Source organism: Manduca sexta, chromosome 18, assembly GCF_014839805.1.
Source record: "Manduca sexta isolate Smith_Timp_Sample1 chromosome 18, JHU_Msex_v1.0, whole genome shotgun sequence".
Lineage (NCBI taxonomy): Eukaryota > Metazoa > Arthropoda > Insecta > Lepidoptera > Sphingidae > Manduca > Manduca sexta.
The window spans coordinates 3,332,043-3,354,201 of NC_051132.1; the positions used below are offsets into that span (position 1 = coordinate 3,332,043).

Genomic DNA, 22,159 nt, shown 5'->3' on the forward strand with positions numbered 1-22,159 from the left:
AAGGTTCGGTTTCTAGGTCAGGCATTTTGGTTTTAGTCGTTTTCTAATGAGGTGACTTTAATATTTTGCATAGTATAGTGTTCCAAGGGAGTAGAAATGGAAGATTCTTTTTTATAAGGACACGTTAAAGTGACCCTCTCAGTAGTAGAGGAAGCCCGTGCCCAGCAGTGGGCAAGTATATAATACAGGGCTGATATTACTATTATTAAAGTGACCCTGCTGCACCTGATGGTAAGTGGAGTGCAACAGAATGTGGACTGACGAGAGATGATTACCCCTCAACAGTCAACACAATTATGGCGGCCTGTTCGAACCGGATATGTACAGGCTGATCCCGAAACGCGACAAACTTACGCGGACGACTATGGCGGGTTTTAACACCTTATGTCCGGTGATCGCGATCCGGGCGAATATAAATATACTACCACTAGCAATTTTGGTTTCTAGTTTTGTCGGATAGTCATTTCCAAAATAAAAGACACAAACCATGCATTTTATTGATACACAGACTAGTCAATGACGTTACCAAACCCTTAAAATATCATTATGTAAGGAAATAAAAAATAAAGTACAAGCTATATGTAATATACAATTGGCATAAAAAAGAACGCCTACCGACATTTGGTACGATTTTAATAATTCATAATAATAATATTTTGGTTCATCTATATCGCTGGATCTCTAATAAAACAAAGTTCTATTTCTAAGTACCGAAGACATTAAACTATTATAGCTAGTTATAAACCGGATATCAGAGCCAAATTTTCGGTCCAAAATCATTACCTATTGGTAATGTCGCTGTATTATTTGAAATGTCCGTATGACAAGTCGTCTCAGCGTCCTTAGATAATAATACAAAAATAATATATTTACAGAAAATATGCTAATATTCGCATTAAAAACGTGCAAATCATGATATGGAAAAATATGATTGATGTTTTGGTATTTCATGGTAGATTGAGTAACCATCACATAAGAAATTTTTTTTTGTATGACAATCCGTCCAATGTCCGGTCTATATAATCTTAGAACACTTTGATAATTACAATGTAATATAAAGCAGCCTTCAAGGAGACAATAAAGCCACATTTCCTTAATACGTAAAATCGCTTGCGTGTTCAATGGTAATTCGAATGGAAAATCACCTTGTTTAGAAGGTATGACGTTTTACCTTTGCCTTTGTAAGGGTTACCTTGGTTTGAACAAACAAAGACACGCCATTATCTCCGAAAGAGGCAGAGGTGCCTTTGCACCCACTTTTCACCATGTGTGTTCCGTCTGGATTGATGGATAGGAAGGATGAGGATTCCAGACTCCAGCCTGAGTAGAAAAACCCAATAGCATAGCCCGACTTGGAATTCGAACCAGAGACCTCGAGCAGTAACGTACCATGCATGCTTTAAACTGCACCACCAAGGCAGTCAAGTCATGGTTAAGACAGAAGTATTTATCGCTTGTTTATATAGTAAAGAACAGACTTAACTATTAACCTTCTTTGGCAGTCGGGTAATGAGATAGAGGGAATACCCAATATTTATCTAATGAGTCGGCTTTACGTAAGAGTAAACTTATTCATATTTGATCTTTATCATCATGACATAGCAATGACGGACTTATGTTAGTAATAATGACGTATAGATTTGCATACAGGAGTAGGCTTTGACGATAATTTCAATAAAGATTAGGCGTGCTCTAAGGTGGTTATGCTACGCTCTATAATGCACGCAACCACACTTACTCGTTTTGTTCTCGAAGGGGACCAGGACGCAATTGGTGCACCCACTTACCGCCATGCGTATTTTGTGCCATGATGTGGTAGGAAGAGGACCTTTCGCCATATAGGACACTAATTCCAAACTCCGGGCTTATGCTGAGTATAAAAAAACAATATATAGCTCGTAAATCGAACCCGTGATCTCAGCATTGCAGTCTACCAAACAACTACACCACCAAGACAATCATTCACTAGAGTCGCATAGAGTATGTTATCGTTTCTTTTATATATATTTGAGCATAGTGTGTACAACATAGGCAAAATATGTTATTAAAAGATACAACTCAGTTCCGCTCTGAAGTGCGATATCAGACGCTGTAAAATTTAAAGACAGCATCTTAAGATAGTCGATATTTAAACCCATATTGACATCAGCTCAATGATATATCAAGTCGCAATATGTGACGGATTTTGACTTGAGTTTTGTTTATTTAACAGCTCCGACTCATGAGAACAAGCTATTAAATGACATCTTAAGCTTGGTTTATTAAATAGTTCAATACATTAAATGTCTACTTAAGATTTAACTTAAAATTGGCCCCTAGAGTTTGATATAATACTGCCAAAGAAACTTGTGAATACACACTTCACTAAGTACAAAAACAAACAAACCATTACGCAATGTTGTCAGGAAATATGTGCGGTGACCTTACAAGAACGTACAATTTGCATTGTCAATTACTTTGTACTATAATTTTGGGTCATTGTTTAAATTGATGTGTAATGGATTTTTCCAGAGCTGTTTTATGCCCCAGATATCGACCACCGTACGCATGTGATCCCGCCATAGTAACATAGTGACGTCACGCCATAGTGACGTCTGTCATATTCTAGGATCATGATTCTCTTAAGTATAGATTTTGGTTCCTTGTCAAATCGCATAACATTCGAAAATATATAACATATATGGTCTTACCTTTTGATTGCGTTGAGTTACTTTTTTTTTACTTCTGAAGGAGATCGCAGGCCACAGTTTGCATTGATTTTAACTTGATACATGCCTGAGAAAAATGGCCCAACAGACAGACGGACAATAAACTGATCTTCAAGCGTTCCTTTTGAGGTAACCCTAAAATCGAATATTTTTCATATTGAACGCGAAAAGTAATTTCCAACAAATTGGCCACAACTATGTTTATAAGGTCGTCGCCCGAAAATCGGTTAAATTCCAAATGCTTGCATGAATAAGGGAAAACAGAAAGTGCCTTGACCGACGGTTAATGTCTAATCTTACGAATAAATATCAGTTTTACAACCATTCTCGCATCCAGAGGGGAACATCATAAGAAATGGTATACGAGACCCTAATAGTTATCTTCACCAAGGCTTCGTGGTGCAACATGCCTAGAATTAGATGTAATCTGTTACAAACGAATCAAGCTGCAATTTTTAGTAATATTAACAAATAATCTTTTTATTTTTTAAACCTCTTAATGACAGACAATGGCGATGGCTATCTTAAGTTTAAAAAACTTTAATTTCCCACCAAAGAGGATTCATGAAGGTTACCTAGCAAAACCTCATTTACTAACGAGCAAAATACACCACAATATTATTAAAATAATTTCCGAAAATATTGATACGTCGTTAATAATGTTTGAAGATACTAATCCGATCGCATAGACAGTTCTTATCAAAAGGTCAAGAAGGTAACTGACAATACAAACCTTTAATTAGACATGTATCACCTCGAACGTGGTGTAGTAGCCATCAGAACCAAACAAAAGGAATAGGCGTTAAGGTCGCACGCGCCCGACCGTGGCTAACCATTCATGCAACACACGTCATTATCTAAACATACATTAGCTGATTACAGACACACATCTTGAACAGTTGTGTTGACATATTTTCCTTTAATTACATGACGTGTTTGGACGCCATGTTGGGATGTTCGATTCTAATTTTAAAAATAGTGCGTGATTAAAATTTATTTATAAAATTTAAAAATAGAATTCATTGCTCTAAGGTAATTATAATATTAAAACGATAAAATATTATACCAGTATTTATTATTATATTTTTAAGATTTACGAAATTGATAGCACATTGTGTGTATATGTATTTTTTACAAAAGTCGCATGTAATTTTTGCCGTAATGTAGTTTACACAGTAACTATAATCATTTTCGACTGCTAGGATTTAAGTATTATTCTTTTACACTTGCACGGAACTACGAAATAAAATCAAGCCAGTTTTATGTCCATAACTGGTTCAATTAACATAAATAAAGAAAAGGCTACTAAGCCCTCTGCGCGTTCAGGAAAAATATTCCGGAAACAATACTTTCATAAAGTATATCATTATTTTAAATGTCATAGCGAAAGTAGAGTATCCTTAAAGCCTCAATTATAAAAATCGAAAGAGCCTTCAATTTGTAGGAAGCATTATTACAATAATTGTAATGGTTGTTATTAACGATACAATTGCAGACAGATAGGGCGGTGGCGCGTGGGGGTTGAAAGTGGAGGATAAAATTATTACTTTAAAGAGAAATCGCTGGCTACCGGGTGTAATGGTAGAAAAAGGATAAATAATACGTCCCTGCGGCAGTGCGGCGATAGTCTGGTCGGAAAAAAAGTGGTGATTCCCTAGTTAGGAAAGGACTTCCGAGACCAATGTCCCCAGGTTCGAAATCCAACATACACCACTGAGTTTTCTTAAGTTATATATGTATTCTTTGTTAATTATCGTTTAGTTTAACGGTGAAGGAAAACATCATAAATAAACTTGTATACCTGTAAAGTTCACCATAATAATTTCAAAGGTATGCGAAGACTGCCAACCCACACTAGGCCAACGTGGTGGACTAAAGCCTGAAGTCTTGCAGTAGTAAAAAGGTCCATGCCCAACAGTGGGACAGTATATAATACAACAAGGATTAATCACACAATATAATTTTAAAGCAAAAATCTTACATTAGGAAATTACATTAGCTCGACGCCTCGTAAATGGAACAAAGCCGCTACAATGTAATTACATAACGGAAACTCATCGTAAAACCACAGAATACATAATGCTCTGATATATCTAAATAAATGACTACCTCGGTGATGATGTGGTAACGGTGGGCCTACAGCCATATAGGGCACAAATTTAAGACACCAGACTGATAGTAAACTCAATATCACTTTACCCGACCCGGGTTTCGAACCTCAGACCTTAAAGCGCTTGTCATACCGCGCATAAATACATCATGTAAATATTGACACGAACTTAAATACCAAAGAAAAAACGGCTCAACCCTTGCAGTGGTATAAAGGCATGTGTACAATAATAAGTCAGTAAATAATACAAGGCTGGTATTACAAGCATCGGTACTGAAAGGTAAGAAACAACTCAAACAAGGGTCGTTGGCTGTCGCGCCTTTGTGCATTTTCCGTAACACCAGTACTCAAGGAGCAATGACCTCAAAACACCGCTCCATTCCAACAACGAAGAACATCTTACGAGTTCCAATTTTAAATTCGAAGTTCCTTGTAAGACAGACTATAAAAAGTTTTCTAATTTTGATTTTTAAAAGGTAAACAATTGAGTTTAAATATAGAAGGTTAAAGGACTGGCTGCCTGATAGGAAATGATCATTGTAAACATACTACACAGGCAAAGGAATTTAAAGTTTCTTACCGGCTTTTAAAGTACATTATAGATCTGACAAGGGCTAAGACATTCATCAAGCCTCGGAAAATGTCACTGTCATATCCCAAAACAAAAGCCATCAAAGAAATAGCGTAGTTTCCAATAGTGAAAGATATTTTCTAAGCGGTTCAGTTTCTTCAAAATTACGCTCTATTGGCTAATACAAAGAGTACTTTATCCTTAGAACGACCTAGAAACTCAAATCTATAATTACAGATTGAAGATCGCGTTACCTCTAAAAGTAAAATTCGATTATATCAAGGTAAGAAGTTGGCACGTGCAAGTTTGAAGACGAAATATAGCAGTATTCGACGCACGTGTCGCCTCATACTCGCTTAGATTCTCAATACAGAATCTTAATATTAGCGCAATAAGATTTCTTCAAGGCGTATTTGACGAAAAACAAAGATCATGGCTCATTATTTCTAATGTTTACGCGAATGTTGGACTGAAATATAACTATTTTTCGGATTTCATCGTGTTTTTGTATGTTATTATTTTAACTTCAAGACAATGTGAGCTCATTTAGCATAGATCGAAACATCAACAGCTAAAAATTTTATATTTGTAAAATGTAGGTAGATATTGTAACTTTGATTTTTCGGATGACCAATACCTCAGTCCCCCCCGTGACCACGAAGGCTGCAAAGTCTTCGAAACGTCGGGAGAAAATAATAACATAGAAAAACAAAATATAATCCGGAAAATAGTTGTATTTCAATGTAAATTGCTCTTTTGTGTGACAATTACAGAATGATGGGAAGAATAATTATGATACTAATAAACATATTTTTTTATTGCATAGGCCAGATAGCATAACACTGAACTCACAGAATTAGAAGAATCAAGGCGCAAAACCTGCCATAATGAGCCACCTGCACCGTGTTCCAAGATCAGCCTATGTATATCCGGTTTCAAACGGCATAATTGTGTCGACTGCCGAGGGGCAATCATCTTTCGTCAGTCGACATGCTATAAGACTCCACTCTACTTACCATAAAATGCAGTAGGACACTGCCGTTCCATACAAGAAAAGATACAGAGATAAGGAATTAAAAAACTGAGGGTTTTATCAGTTCATCTCACTCGCTATAATATACGCAACATTGAGTAATCAGTAGTTATTTCTAATACATCTAATTAGAGATAACACAAGGTCCGAGTTAAGTAACATCGACTAAGATGTCAGGAAAAAACGCAACAACCTTCATGGCTGCAGGAAAAACTCATATTAATTAATGGCCACAAATATTTTTGCAGGCCAAGTAATGTATATTAAAATTGCAATTTATATCAGTACCATCGTCTAGGCACTGTTGGTTATGTGCATTCAGTTTTACGACTGGTCGGATCTTGAATTGTCGGAGTTTGTATGTGTTTTTTTTTTTATTTATTAAGTATTGCCAACAAAAGTAATAATATTACATACAAACAAAGTAAAAAATACTGGACTAATTGCCATTTGAATGACAAGCAACCAAAACATGACCTTACTTAAAAAAATATATATATATGAAATAAAAAATCAGATTAACCTTACCTACATACCTAAATCTTATTTCATTATTACTAATTATTATTCGTTAATAAATTATTTATTTACTATTTTTTTAATTAAATACAATTTAATCAAAAATTTAATCAATTTTGCGATAACGAAGAACATTATTATGATCATTACGCATTACTACATAAAGTTTGAAATACAAAACACTGTACTCGTCATTCGACATTACATACTATGTAATTACATTGGCTCCAATGTTCTTCAAACCGGAACAGAATAGAACAATGTTGCTTGGACGAAGAATTAGACATTGCGATGGAACCTACTAAACTTTTCACTTAGGATACGAACTCAGTCAATCATGGATGTAGGTAGTGGAACTATGGTGCCAACGATGCCCAGGCACACGGCGCAAACCTGGAGGGTCGAAACCAGGATCCTGTTTTTGGTCATACATGGACGCAATATACCATAATTATACCATCTATTTTCTCAGATATATTGAATTCCAAAAGCTTAAATTTTTTATAGCTTTGTATGACGAAACGAGCATATCGTTCGCCTCATGGTAAGCAACACGACCGCCCGTAAACAGTAGCTACACCATCCAACACCTTGAATCACAAAGGATTGTTTGGTATTCAACTGCGCTCGCCGTCCTGAGACATAAGATGTTAAGTCTCATTATGTCCAGTAGTTATACTGGCTACAATGTCCTTCAAAACGGAACACAATAGCGACTACACGTACACCCTGTTGCATGGCGGCAGAAATGGATATTGCGGTGGTACCTACCCAGGCGAACTCTCACATGTAAGGGACCTGCCACCAGCATAGTAACTAAAAACACAGTAACCGTTTATAAAAATAATATCTGCTATATTGTAATTAGAAATAAGACGTAGAATGGAATAATATCTATATTATTCCATTCTACGTCTTATTACTATTAATCCAGTGATTTAATCAACATGGAAATTAATGTTACTTGTAGGTCAAAAGTTCAACTTTTAGTTCAACTTAAAGTTCTCGCAATTTAAATTTAAAATTACATTTTACAATTCCGACTTTTTTAGAAAAGCAAAACTATGAATTTAAATATTTTAAAACTGTTTTATTGATGTAAATCCAATATTTAATAATATTTTTTTATATTGTATTTGTTTTGAGTATATACTCGCAACAAGCAGCGATAGCCTAATTGGGTGTGGAACGGACTGCCGAGACAAATGTCCGCAGGTTCAAAACTCAAGGGCACACAGCTCTGACTTTTCTAAAAGTATGTGCGTTCTTAGTGAATTATTGCTTGCTTTTACAGAAGGAAAACATCGTGAGGAAACCGGCATACCTGAAAAATTTCCTATAGGAATTTAGAAACAATTTAGAGTGTGTGAAGTTTATCAATCCGTACTAGGCCAGCGAGGTGGACTAAGACTCTCAGTAGTAGAGGAGACCCGTGCCCAGCAGTGGGACAGGGGTACAAAGATTTCTCTTCGCGTATATAATATAGCCTTTCATATTACTTATCTTGTTGCCTAAATACTAGATAAGCAAAACACGCGATTACTTCCTTGAGAACTGGTTGTGCTGTTGCTAAGTAATTTGAAATATTCGTCCACAGCAAGAATTATAATGAGGTATCTAATGTAATACATAATATATTTATGACTGGCTTTTGCTCGCGGCTCCGCCCACGTGAAATATTTTTCAGAAATAAAAAGTAACCTACGCTCAGGAGTAATGTTTCGTTATTAGTGAGAATTAAAAAACGGTTTAGTAGTCCTTGAGATTAACGGGTACAAACAAACAAAGAGAAAAAGAAGCTTTATATTAGCGCTCGTCAGGCGACATTTTTAAGACTAATGCGTAAACGAGTAATTTATGGTAATTCTGTTTAAAAATACACTGCGTGGGCGAAAATCGCCAGTTTCGTATCCGAGATTATTATTCCTTATACTACCACATGTCTATTTTGCTACGAACACTGAAAAGTGTCCCACTGCACCTGATGGTAAATGGAGTGGGGTGTAATAGAATGTTGACTGACGAGAGATGATTACCCCTCGGCATTCGACACAATTATGCCGGCCTGTTGCAACCGGATATACACAGACTGATCCCCGAACGCGACATATTTACCACCACTATGGCGTATATATAAACAGCATTGCGTATGCACTGATACAATACTCCCTTTTTATGTGACATAACTTAATACTACGTCTATTTCTAGATCTTTTAATACATTGGCGCTTGATTTGAATTTGGACCTATTTTACACTAGCATTCCTTAAAAGGAAAATGAGTAAATCTTTTTTTAATCCGTAATGTATGATGTAAGTGAGTGGCTCTAGATGTCTTATTTTGTATTCTTTAGTGTTAGCTGTTCAACCATTAATTGTACTAGTACATATATGTGAAAACTTGTAATTAGCCAGGTGTTATTAACTAATACATTTAAAATGTCAATTTTAGCTGTAAGTTATCCTTGTTAACAATAAATAAATAAATCCACCAAAAAACTCAAAATATTCTTGATACACGGTTTTAAAGAGACATAACAAAATGATATTACCGATCCTATTTATAAGTAAGCAAGCAATAACTGCGCTTACTAAATCTCAGAAAATTGCGTAACTATAATGGCTGGTTTTACCGCTGGACTTTGAATCAGCGACCTTGCGAGACAGCGAATGCTGACTCATTAAGCTATTACGGCCTGATAAACAAATTACATTTGATTACTTTCCATAAAGGTAGAAATGGTAATCGTTTTTAAGTAGAAATGGTAATATGTTGATGGAATACGGTTTTATTAAGTAGGTGTCCTTGCAGAGAACTCGGAACCTGCGAATCGGATACTGGAATCCCCCAGCTTGGCTACTGCAGGGGCCTGATGGCGAGTTGAGAAAGAAATGGGGGAAGATCGGACTTCCTAAGATGACTGTAGGGGAAAAGGAGGTGTTTGCGGGCCTAGGCCTCTGATGCGAGACGTTGGGCATTATTATAGTCCGATCATCTGGAATCAATTCCTCGAGAGAAACTCGTGTTCTTTTTTGATTTAGCCAGAATTGAATCTCTCTTGGGTTGAGATTAGATAAGTGGCTTGTCTTATAAACTAACTCAAATGGCTTGCAATATTAATGCTTTTAATTGCAAATTGGATTATAAAGTCAGTCAGAAATTCTTCTAGTAGCAGTGTGGCATAAAAGGGATTCGACAGAGCGCATGCTCATCAAATAGTTAAACAGATGAATTACACTACAAAATTGATGCCATTGTAAAAATAAACAAAAAACTTTGCGGGTAATACATTTCTTCCGTCTCTAATAGTGTTAAGGTGTATAAAACTGTATCTCTTCTTCCTTCTTATTCTGCAAACCTGCGATGTGGACCAACTAGATTTCCAAGCCAAAACTGACTATTCGATCTTTTTATAAATTCTCTGCATCATAATTTTCAAGCTTCCGTAAAGCATGAATATGTAGGATTTGTTTAAATATTAGCTACTACCAATGCAAAAACAGCAAAAACACACAAATACGAGGTGACCTTTACAATTGATGTCATATAATCAAACATTATTAGTTGTTTACTTAAACAACACGTTCCAGGTAACACTCATGAGTAAGAAATGTTCATCATACGTTTTCATCAATAAGTTATCTTAAACACGAATTCTTTCAACATCAGATGAAAATCTAGAAATCAGTGGCCAAAGGTGAAATTTTAAAAGGGAACCCAACATAACGGTGAATTTAACGTATATTTCTCTATGGGATTGTAGATTTCAAAGGGATGGACCGATTTTGAACGTTTTTTCATTCGCTACGCACCAATTGAAAAATATCTTTATTTAAATATAAGAAAGGTATAGAAAATAAATTGCCAGAGGTTCTTAAATTAGGCTGAGTCCGTGTCTTGAGAAACCAATAAATTTATAATATAAAATAATCTGTTAAGTAGATACAAGTATAATATAAAATATTTTTTTTAAGCGCAAGTTAGAGAGCGTGTATATTTTGTACTAGTGTGTGTGTGCTATGTCAAATACGACCGCTAAAGAGTCTATAAAATTTAATTGATATAGATTATAGACCAAGGTATATAATGTTGCAACATTGTCACACACATTGTATTATTTTAATAGACCACATAAAAAACATTAAAAATATACCATTATGTGTCTACCTCGTAATTATATTTAATAACAGTGACATTCAGATTACAGCTTTATGTTATCTATTTTTAGGGTCTAAAGTAGGATTATTAATAGGATTTAATTATAGCATTGTGATTTTTTTATAGTACCGACAATTTGTTACGAAAACTAATATAAAATCACGACATTCTAAATGGTTTAAGAGCGACATCTAGCGGCATGCTAAGATATTACTTTTACTATGAACTTATTCTGATTATTATCCCACATAATAAAACAAAGTCCCCCGCCGTACCTATCTGTCTGAACGCGATGAACTTAAAAACTTCCAAACGCATTTCGATGAAATTTGGTAACAAAAAATATTTTATAATCCCGGAATGGACATATGGTACTTTCACTCTGAAAAAATATATAGCAGAGGATAATTTTCCTAGAAAAACAAGTTCACACGGGAAAAACGGTTAACGCTAAAGGTACAGTAAAAATGGGTTAGTAAAACTATTCTTGTTAGATATAAGCATACAGGGTCATTTTGACATTGCGTTGCTAAATGAAACCACATAGTTATCTACTTAGAAATAACACTTTACAGTTAATGACTTCAGCCGTAGTTATAAAATAAAAAAGTGTAAGTTTCAAACAAAATAAATATCAATAAAAAGTAATTTTTGATTTTACGCGCCCGAATGCCACTACTATGTAATTCGTCGCAACGGCAACATCATTCTTTCAGTCAGAAATGTACTCACGCAAACGTCATATTCGCATTAAACTACAAAATGATCAGAAAATTAAAACCAGGTTTTTTGATGAAAATATTAGTTATTAATGGATGATTTTTGGCACAATATTAGCAAAGGTGACTTGTATGTGGTTTCATTTAGTAACGCAATATCAAAATGACCCTGTATAGCCAGTGGCGAAGAGTGAAATTTTCGGAAAGGAAACCCACACAACATACTAATATGCATAAATGAGGTCTGAAAATCGCTCTAATGATAATTACAGTTCACATGAATTACTAAAGGGAAGACAGGAATCGGGCTATGAGATTTGTCTATTTCTATTGCTAAACTGCAGTGTAGAAACGCTACTATCTTCCAGTTAGGTATCGTATCCAGCATCATACTTACCATTGTGATACTTACCTAATATTTGAAGACGATGAGCAAAGTTCAAAGCCATGCAAATATTTGAATATAGGCGCCGCGCATACGACGTTAACTCGTTAAAATGACGATGACGCACTTTCAGTATTTCGTTTTTATATGTATAAGACATCGGCAAGACTAAAGGAGAGTAAAGAGAAAAATAATTTTGATGTTAAAGCAACGAACATTTTTTTTATTTTCTTTTTATTGCTGCTTAAATGACGAGACGAGCTTGCCGTTCACCTGATGGTAAGCGATATGACCGCCCAGGAACAGAAGTAACACCATCCAACACCTTGAATTAAAAAGTATTGTTTGGTATTCCACTGCGGTCTCCATCATAAGACATGAGATGTTAAGTCTCATTATGTCAAGTAGTTGCACTGGCTACAATGTCCTTCAACACGGAACACAACAGTGACTACACAATGCTGCCTCGCGGCAGAAATAAGCATTGCGGTGGTACCTGCCCAGGCGGATTCTCACAGATGAGAGACTTAAATTTGAAATAATTCTATGTAAACAAATGTACAACTTAAATAATCCATAAAAATGCTTATGAATTGGTACACAATATATACATATTACATTTGTTTTATTACCCCAATTATGATTCTATTCACTAGACCGCCCTCTCTTTCTTCTTTTCTTATATCCATCCCATGTTCGTCTGGAAGTTATTGCCTAGAGCGATAAGACCGCCATTTGTCCTTATTTTTTTTTTATTTAAGTTGTTTTAATTGTATGCATAAAAATCAATAAAAAAAATATTGAATGTCTTTTGAATGTTATTATTTAGAAAAATAAATCTTAAAACAAAAAGGTTGTAACAAAAAAGTTAACCTTGCTTGCATCAGCCAGTGTTTTTTATTTATTTTAAAATGTATTCTTTATACATATTATGTACTGATTTCCATGGTATCTTAGATGAATTTAAATTAAATTAAGAAGTAATTTTTAACAATGAAAAATATATTTTGAATACCATTGTTTAACTTTAATAAAGTGTAGTTCATCAAAAAACTAATATTTATTTATCCAAATAATAAATAAATAATAATAAATCTTTATTTGGAATAACAGTACAGTTCTTTAAACACAAGGTTTGATAATATCTGGATTAGTTTGGTAATTGTGTCGCAGTAAATTATAGCTAAATACATGTTTATATTTAACGTTGATCCTCAAAATAGGCTAGGGCAAACCTTTAATAGTTAACGTGCCAATATTAATATATCAAAAATAAAATATGACCTTTTACGTGCCATCTAGGACCGGTTTTATCTATCAGAGTGCCCTTTTAGCGACCTTTTTTATGACCCAACTATATTTTTATTTGGCATAATATTCGCATGTCCGAATTATTATGTCACCGCCACTGGCACGCGTGCCTTTAGTATTACTGACATCTTTGTATAATAATAATATCAGCCCTGTATTATATACTTGCCCACTGCTGAGCACGGACCTCCTCTACTACTGAGAGGGATTAGGCCTTAGTCCACCACGATGGCTTAGTGCGGATTGGTAGACTTCACACACCTTCGAAATTCATATAGAGAACTTCTCAGATGTGAAGGTTTCCTCAAGATGTTTTCCTTCACCGTTAAAGCGAACGATAAATTCACAAAGAATACACACATCTTTGTAATTTCACATATTTCAATATATTATTATTTGCTATGCAACTAAATTTCTAGCAAGTAACTAGCTTGATGAAATACAGTAACTGTCATAAACACTAGCAATTCCAGCTCTAAAACACTGCGCTAATTACTACGACCATGGTAGCAGGGTCAATACCATACCACAGCAAGCAAATCCGAGTTTCAAATTTGTGAATTCATAACTAAGGCTCAATTTAGCTTGAATGAAAATTACGACCCGAACCAAAAAAAATTGCAAGCCACAAATATTTACATAAAGTCGAACTGGCAAACACCGATTTGAAAGCCATCTCGTACCCACTGCGCCGTCGATTATTTGCCACCATCTGGCAATATCTACGAATGATGGAACGATTCGCATTGTTTCACATTATTTGTGGTGAGTTGTTGAGTTGCGCAGTTGTGTGGCAACCATATTTCGGCAATGCAGTGAGTCATGTATCAAAAGCAACGGACCGAAGAACTAACGCGGTGGTAGACAGAGATTATATCTGGGTTATGATGAAGAGTTCCTTTCTGGAAAGTTTCTTCACCGGGATAAATGTAGCCTACGTTATGGGATATGGTCTTGTACGCCAAATGTTATCCAAATTTGCTCTGGTTTCTGCATTTGCTTCTATTTAATCTTATAATTTTAATTAAGTTTCAGATTCGTGCAATTTCTAAGAAGCTAGATAATAAGATATAGCGAGAAATATACAATCAGTTGTGAACTAAGCGTCAAGTAAAGCGTATATTTTAAGTATTTCCTAAACATTTGACAAATAAACAAATCGAATACCAAAATCCAATATGTCAATAAAATATAACATGATATCGAAAGCAGTGTTGCCAACAACAAAGGTCAAGGTTCAATCCCGTCTCGAGACGTATATTACAAAATGTTTGCGTCACATTCCACGATCGTGTAACGTAACTGTGACGGCATGAGATGAAATCTGTTAAGTGCGAAGAAAAGTAATTGCTTCACATTTGGACTATTTTTCTGTTCCGAAATTATTAGCGTCTGACGTAAGTAGTGCAAGAAACGTACGTGAAGTTTCGTTTGGGTTCATTTAGAGATTTATAGACAAAAAAATACTGGACAAATGGCTATCCATTTGTCCAACCAAAGTCAACTTAACCATCTTGAGATTTAAGATGTTTTGAAAGTAGTTAAGAGGTCCATATATCATTCACTACTCAAAAGTACACACTGTACATACACATACGCTCACACACATTCATTTTTTATCTCTCTTTTTTAAGCTATGGATCCTACATGGTGGGGTCAGCTTTCCTCGTTTGTCTTTTCTACTTCGGACTATACATGACGTCTTCGGAAACCTGACATTCTCCCATATCCCTCAGCACTACATCCTTCCACCTCGACCTCAGTCTGCCTCTCTTCCTTCGACCAGGCTTGGTTAATTGTAGTGCTAAGATTCCTATGGAGTCAGACGGCTTCCTTTTCAGGAGACCATATCATTGCAGCATGCTCTCCTGCATTTTATCGGCGATGTCGCGATTTTGTTTTATATTTATTCTAACCTATTGATGTATATTCTATAGACACGTACGTCTATATAAACTATTTGTTCAAATCTGAACTAATATGGCACCCAAAACGTCACTGTTGTATCCTATTTATTCACTTGAACAACAAATAGCTTTACTTGTCTAATATTTTTTATTTACATCCAGGTTTATACTTAGACTCGAGTTCTTATATTATGAGCGCCACTCCGTACATAACCACACGCTGTCAATGTTGAAATCATACTAAAATCAGGTGTACGGATTGCAGTACAGTCGACTCGAACACAATGAGTGTTCGGTAGTGTACGGAACGCAAGATCTAGTACGTAGTACATACATATCTATGTTCTAACCTTATATAGTTTAAACCCAGTGACAATATCGCAGTCACTCTTTAACGCTAATCTGTGTTAATGATTGCCTAGCTTAGTGTGAGTAATGGTAATACTAAATATCACTACATATTATAAAACAAAGTCGCTTTCTCTGTCCCTATGTCCCTTTGTATGCTTAAATCTTTAAAACTACACAACGGATTTTGATGCGGTGTTTTTTAATAGATAGAGAGATTCAAGAGGAAGGTTTATACGTATAATAACATCCATTAAATAGTGGAGAAATACTGTTATTTTGTTATGTTATACCCGTGCGAAGCCAGAGCGGGCCGCTATGTTTTTATATACAACGTTTATAGTTTTTCTGTAGTGTATTTAGTATCAGCATTGCACCCGTGCGAAGCCGGGGCGGGTCGCTAGTGTATAATAAAATACAATAAAAACTTTGAAAATGTTTAAGTAATTAAAATTTCGAGCTGTGTTAAGTGCTAAACTATGTAACCATTTATTATTTCGAGTGTAACAAGGAATCCAAAGCGTAAATTTATTATACTTTGACGGTTACAATTATTGCTATAATTACTTGTACAAATATTTGATATTAGTTTATTTTTCTGCGTCTTTTGAACCTAGTGTACGTCTTTAGAAAAAGCTAAACCAAAAAATCAAATAATGTGTAATCGGAAGTTATTTAGTAAACAATATTATGTGAATTTCAATTCAGCGGGTAAAACTTGATGGCAAGAGTTGATAACATTAGAGTTTTATAGACATTAGTCGCATCACCTATGTCTACATTTGTAGACTCGTATCTCAGGGCAAAAGAAAATTGTTTCAATTTCGTGTCGAAAACAAATAAGTTGCTCTTGTTTGAAATTTATATCCAACCTTATTTGTACACACATCACCTTCATCTCCGAAGGGGTAGGCAGAGATGCTTCCTAGACACTCACTTTTCCACATATGTGCTCCATTTCATGTGATAAGGGCCTATCGCATCGAGCACAAATATCTAACCCAATATTACTGCCCGACCCATTATTCGAACCTAAAAATTCGAAGCGGTAGACACGCAGGCAATTGTTCTTACTCTTGATAGTGATTCTAATTTATTTAAACAAACCACTATATCAGAATTACAGATACGCTACAAGTTTTAAAGCTAATATAGCGATAAGCCATCTATCATATTATAAAGGTGGTAATAACCATTTGGACGGTATGCCAACTGTGAATTTACCGGTGGTACTTCCAAAAATAAACTTAAGTTTAGATTTGAGTTTAACAATACAAATTAGAAGTAAAATGAATTTTATCAAAGATTCTATCAAAGTACGTCTAATGGATGCCATAACACAAATCTATAACGTTATTAATTATATCGCGAAGATCTACCATAATGGCCTCTTTACAAAAGAAATATTAGCATAAATACGATAAAAAACTGATGGTCATTCTCAAGAAGGTTTCATTCGACGCAAAGTTGATGTAACTCTACTGTAATTACATTTTTATTTTTTTCTATTATGACATTTCCTGGCTGCGAACTAACCTCATTTCGAAATATGAATAATGGCGGCAAAATAGAGCATTACGGCCAATGTTCTTTTTTTAAACAAAAATAATGTTTTTTTTTTTTTTTAGTTTCCACCAGTATAAATTTCCATCGGTATATTAAAATTTAACGAACATAAAGTGCTTTAATAGTTTTACAAAATTGTATGTTTAGTCCTCCAATAAATACGTTCTACTATATTATTTATAAGTATTTTTTTATAAACTGAATATTTAAAAAATATATATAGACACGTCGATTCCGTTTTTCAATAACATGCCTAATTATTTTTATTAAAAAATAAATTGAGTAGCGTGTTGAAATCGTTTTTGCGTTCGCATATTAATATGATTTCCTTGAATAATTTAGTTTACATAATCAAATAACATGCTTGTGATTTAAAATAAAATCTAACGACCTTTATGTTTAAATTATCAATAACGACAATAAAATAAGGCGGAATGAATAAATTTTACTAAAGCTTCACACAAACAAACAAATTATCGACCAGATTATTTAGAAAAAATAGATTAAAATAAATAATATAAAATGTGTAAAGACTAAATTACAAAAGAACTCACCGAAATTAAATTTAACTCCGTCCAATATTTCACATACACTAATTTATAACACAAATCACTGGCCACTTAAAAATCACTATTCGATATTTGAATTTTTTGCGCGCGCTCATAAACTACAATCCGCGCATCGGCCAGCGCGGTTTGATTAACACTGAACTTGAATGCTCACGCGCAACTTGCTCTTTGTCTTTAGCGTCTAAAAGAAAAACATACTGTAAGACAATAATAATATGGTATAAATATGGTTAAATTATGTCTAATTGGTAAATAAATATTCTATCATTTCTCAGATTTTCCATACAACCTTACATTCTTTGGCGGGAAATGGGCGGCGAACATCCGACATATTTAATTTATTACAATCTTTCAAGACTATGTGATTAAGGAACTAGTATCTTTTTGGAAAAACCCAATGTTATTTTTAACAAACCCATACATTATTTGCCCTTGAATTTGCCAACACTGATGTGCCGACAGGAAGCCATAGACAACCGGTTTTTTTCTTCTAAATTACAAAATCGAGGACTTTGGTCCGCTGCGTTGGTTTAATACAGTTTAATAGAAATCAACATTTTAATGAAAACTTTTAGTCCAGTCCTTCTCATTGTTTCTTTTGCCGAAGGAAATATGATAACAATGTAAACACGTGTTACTTCTAAAATATAGTGAAATACCTCAGCCACCGCCGCGTTTTTCCCTGCGAAAAAAAAAGTTCTATAGGTAGAACAATCCAAGTCCAATTTTACATCTGCACGCACACTAATTTTCTAGTAGAGAGGTTGATCGTATCGCATTTAACTACATTATTTATAATGTAACTAATGTGCCAATATTATTGCGAGGTCAATGTGCATTAATGATCATAGTTTATCCGTTCTGTAGTCAGAGTTATTTCTAATGGTTTGTAAGACGATAGAGTTGTGATGTAGATATTTGTATACAGTAAGAATGGACTGTGATCCAGAAAACAGATTTGAAATACCGTTTTGTGATGCGTTAGATGCAGTCAAAGACGTTGCCCAATCGGTTTCCTAAATGAATACATGAAATAATGACACTTGTACAGTCGGCAACGAAAATAGATGAACAATTACAAAATCTCAAATCGCCTCTTAACTTTTTCACATCAACAAGTTCTTTCTCTATTAAAATAAACTTCAAAAGGTTAACTTTATTTTAGACACAGATATCAACAACATTTTTTTCTCCAATAAAATAAACTTTAAAAGATAAATTTTAGATAAAGCAAAAATAATATTTCAATTAAAGTAAAAATGTAGAAGTGTTTTGAAGTGTTCAATTTGTTAAACAATTTTCGTGGCTAATTGCACATCAAGTATAGCTAAATAAATAAAAGTATTCTTTTTTTAAAATACGTACCACATTACCCGGTCTTGTCCAAACTATTGTTTCATTTTTTCTAAGATCCGAAGTGATGACAATTTCTCTTTTACTGTAAGTATTAACAATACAGGTCACTGGATGCGGGTTGCTTCCAATATGTCAATCTAAATCTTTGAGGGAGGCCCATGTTCACCAGTGGACATTCTGCGGGTTACGATAATGATCATATTAATCAGTAATGGGATTTATAATTACCTATTTCTAAATTTGTCAGTTTTTATACTCCATACGTAACGAAAACAGATTCACATAAGTTTTTTTCCTCAAGACAATGCTTTGGTCCTTTTTTTAAGTATTAGTTTATTTTCCGTGAGACAACGATATTACCATGGCAATCTCTTTAAATTAAATCTGACTGTAAAAATAACCCTGTAAAGGTCTATGACTTACTATTATACTAATCAATTATAATAAATTACCTTATTTCTATGCGCCAGAAAAATACTAATTTCCAGCAGGCAACGGCTTGACAAGACGAATGTCCGCAGATTCAAATCCCAAGGGCACACACCTCTGACTTTTCTAAAATCATATGTGTATTCTTTGTAAATTATCGTTCGCTTTAACGGTGAAGGAAAACATCGTGAGTAAACCTATATACCTGAGAAGTTCTCTATAGGAATTTCGAAGGTGTGTGAAGTCTACCAATCCCTAATAGGCCAGCGTGGTGGACTAAGGTCTAATCCCTCTCAGTAGTAGAGGAGGCCCGTGCCCAGCAGTGGGACAGTATATAATACAGGGCTGATATTATATTATTATTGACAGTGCCTCTGGTATTGCTTTAATCTATAGGCGGCAGATACTGGTTTGCGTACTAAAGGCAATAAAAAAGGATAACTATATTTCGGAAATGCTTTTAACATACGCCAAGGTTTTATATGGAATCTTATGAAAACGTGGTCGAACCAGTTTGAGTGTTATTTTTAATTCCAAACCGTAGTCGTTCAAAGTTCTTGTCAAATATACATTTTCTTACTGATAAGGCAATGTGACTCCAGTGCACTTGATAGTACGTGGAGTGGAGTCAAATAGTCTCGACTGGCGAGAGATGATTATCCCCTTCAGTCGACACAATTATGCCGGCTTGTTCGAACTGGATACACAGGCTGATCTCGGAACGCTACACACTTACCTGTCCACTATGGCGTGTTTTAACGTCTTGTGTACGATGATCGCTATCCGGGCGGAAATAAAGTATATCCTACTACCATCAAATGACTGACCTGTACATCTTACGGTAAATACCACATACTAATTTTTGAAAAGCCAAAGCCTTAATTTATGGCTATATCCGCATACCGCCGAACTAAAAATAATTATCTATTAATTTGCAAAACAACAAGATTATCATTTTTTATTACATCTTAATATATTTAAAATGGAAGTTATGAATATTTTATTAACCAAAATATAGGGCTACGAGGTATCGTCAATTTAAGGGACGCTGTTTTTATTACTAGCAGTCTTAAGCAATAATTTCAAAATCCCTTTAGGTCGGTACCTTGCTAAGGTCAACAAGCCATAGGCCAGTTTAAATGCAACATCACTGCCAGTACTATCTTTCTGAAAAGTAAAGATAGCAAATATTGTCTATTAATACCAAATAATGTTTAAACTTTAGTATATTATTATATCAACTACCGGGCCTTTTTTTTATTGCTTTGAATGACGAGTCGAGCTTGCCGTTCGCCTGATGGTAAGCGACATGACCGCCCATAAACAGTAGAAACACCATCCAAAACCCTGAATTACAAAGTATTGTTTGGTATTACATTGCGCTCGCCATCCTGAGACATGAGATGTTAAACCATATTATGTCCAGTTGTGACATTGGCTACAATGTCCTTCAAACCGAAACATAGCAGTGACTACACACTGCTGCTTGGCGGCAGAAATAGACATTTCGGTGGCACCTACCAGGCTGACTCTCACATATGTAGAACTACGACCAATATGGCATGGTGTCTGGGTGAAATTTGGTCTAAGAAATTAATAAGTCTGCCGTTTCACAAAACTTATATGGCAACTTCTGATCTCGGTGTTTAGTTAGCTGTGAAGGTTGATAATTCAGAGAGCAATACTCACAACAATATAAAAAGTAATCTGAAACATATTTTTCTACCTTTTTAGTAATCAGGCGTCTTAAAATGGGTACCTACGTACCTTTAATATCATGTAGTCCTTGGTATGAATAATATGAACTAATTAACACGCACAAAATGTAAAAATCTACACTAATATATTAAGTAGAAGTGTTTAAAAGCGCTTCTCAGAAACTACTAAACCGATTTGGATTTTTTTTCACTAATAGGAAGCTACATTACTCCTGAGTGCTATAGGCTTTTCATACCAGGAAAATATTTGCCTTAGAAAAACTCACGCGGACGGAGCCGCAAGAAAAAGCTAGTAATTGAATATTTGCGGAAAACATAAAAAACAAGTGACACGGGTCAACTACCGTATAATAAATTTTATCCCTTTTTTATGATGAACATTGTAAATATTGTCAACATAGTATAGGCTAGAATTAAACTTTTTAAAAAAATGATATAGGGTGGCAGAACCACGAGGCTATAATTAAACTTCTTTTAAAAATTTTGATATTACTGGGTCGTAGGACCACGAAGTCTTCTTCAATTTTAACCTCAATTTACGATCTGATTTAAATTGTTTTTAGGATTAGTCACCGACTCCAAAATTAGTAACCATTATATAGGTAATGTTAAATTAAGTATTTTTTGGTTTTTGAAGGCGGTATAATTTTTCGTATTTTTTTAAATTTTTTGCTTTTAATTTAATTATTTTTTTTATGTTTGTCACCTCAGAACTTTTGAATGGCTAAACCAATTTTGATGATTTATTGGAA

At 34.6% G+C, this 22,159-nt stretch overlaps 1 protein-coding gene across 1 annotated transcript in view; it reads right to left on the reverse strand.

Annotated features, from left to right (window-relative positions):
* LOC115444254 (ABC transporter G family member 20) overlaps positions 1–18,055 on the reverse strand; it is an 83,756-nt gene extending 65,701 nt beyond the window's left edge. The window contains exon 1 of the mRNA XM_030169956.2: positions 17,890–18,055. The gene's annotated coding sequence lies outside the window, so the exon portion shown is untranslated. The remainder of the gene's footprint in view (positions 1–17,889) is intronic.
* Between the last annotated feature and the right edge of the window lie 4,104 nt (positions 18,056–22,159).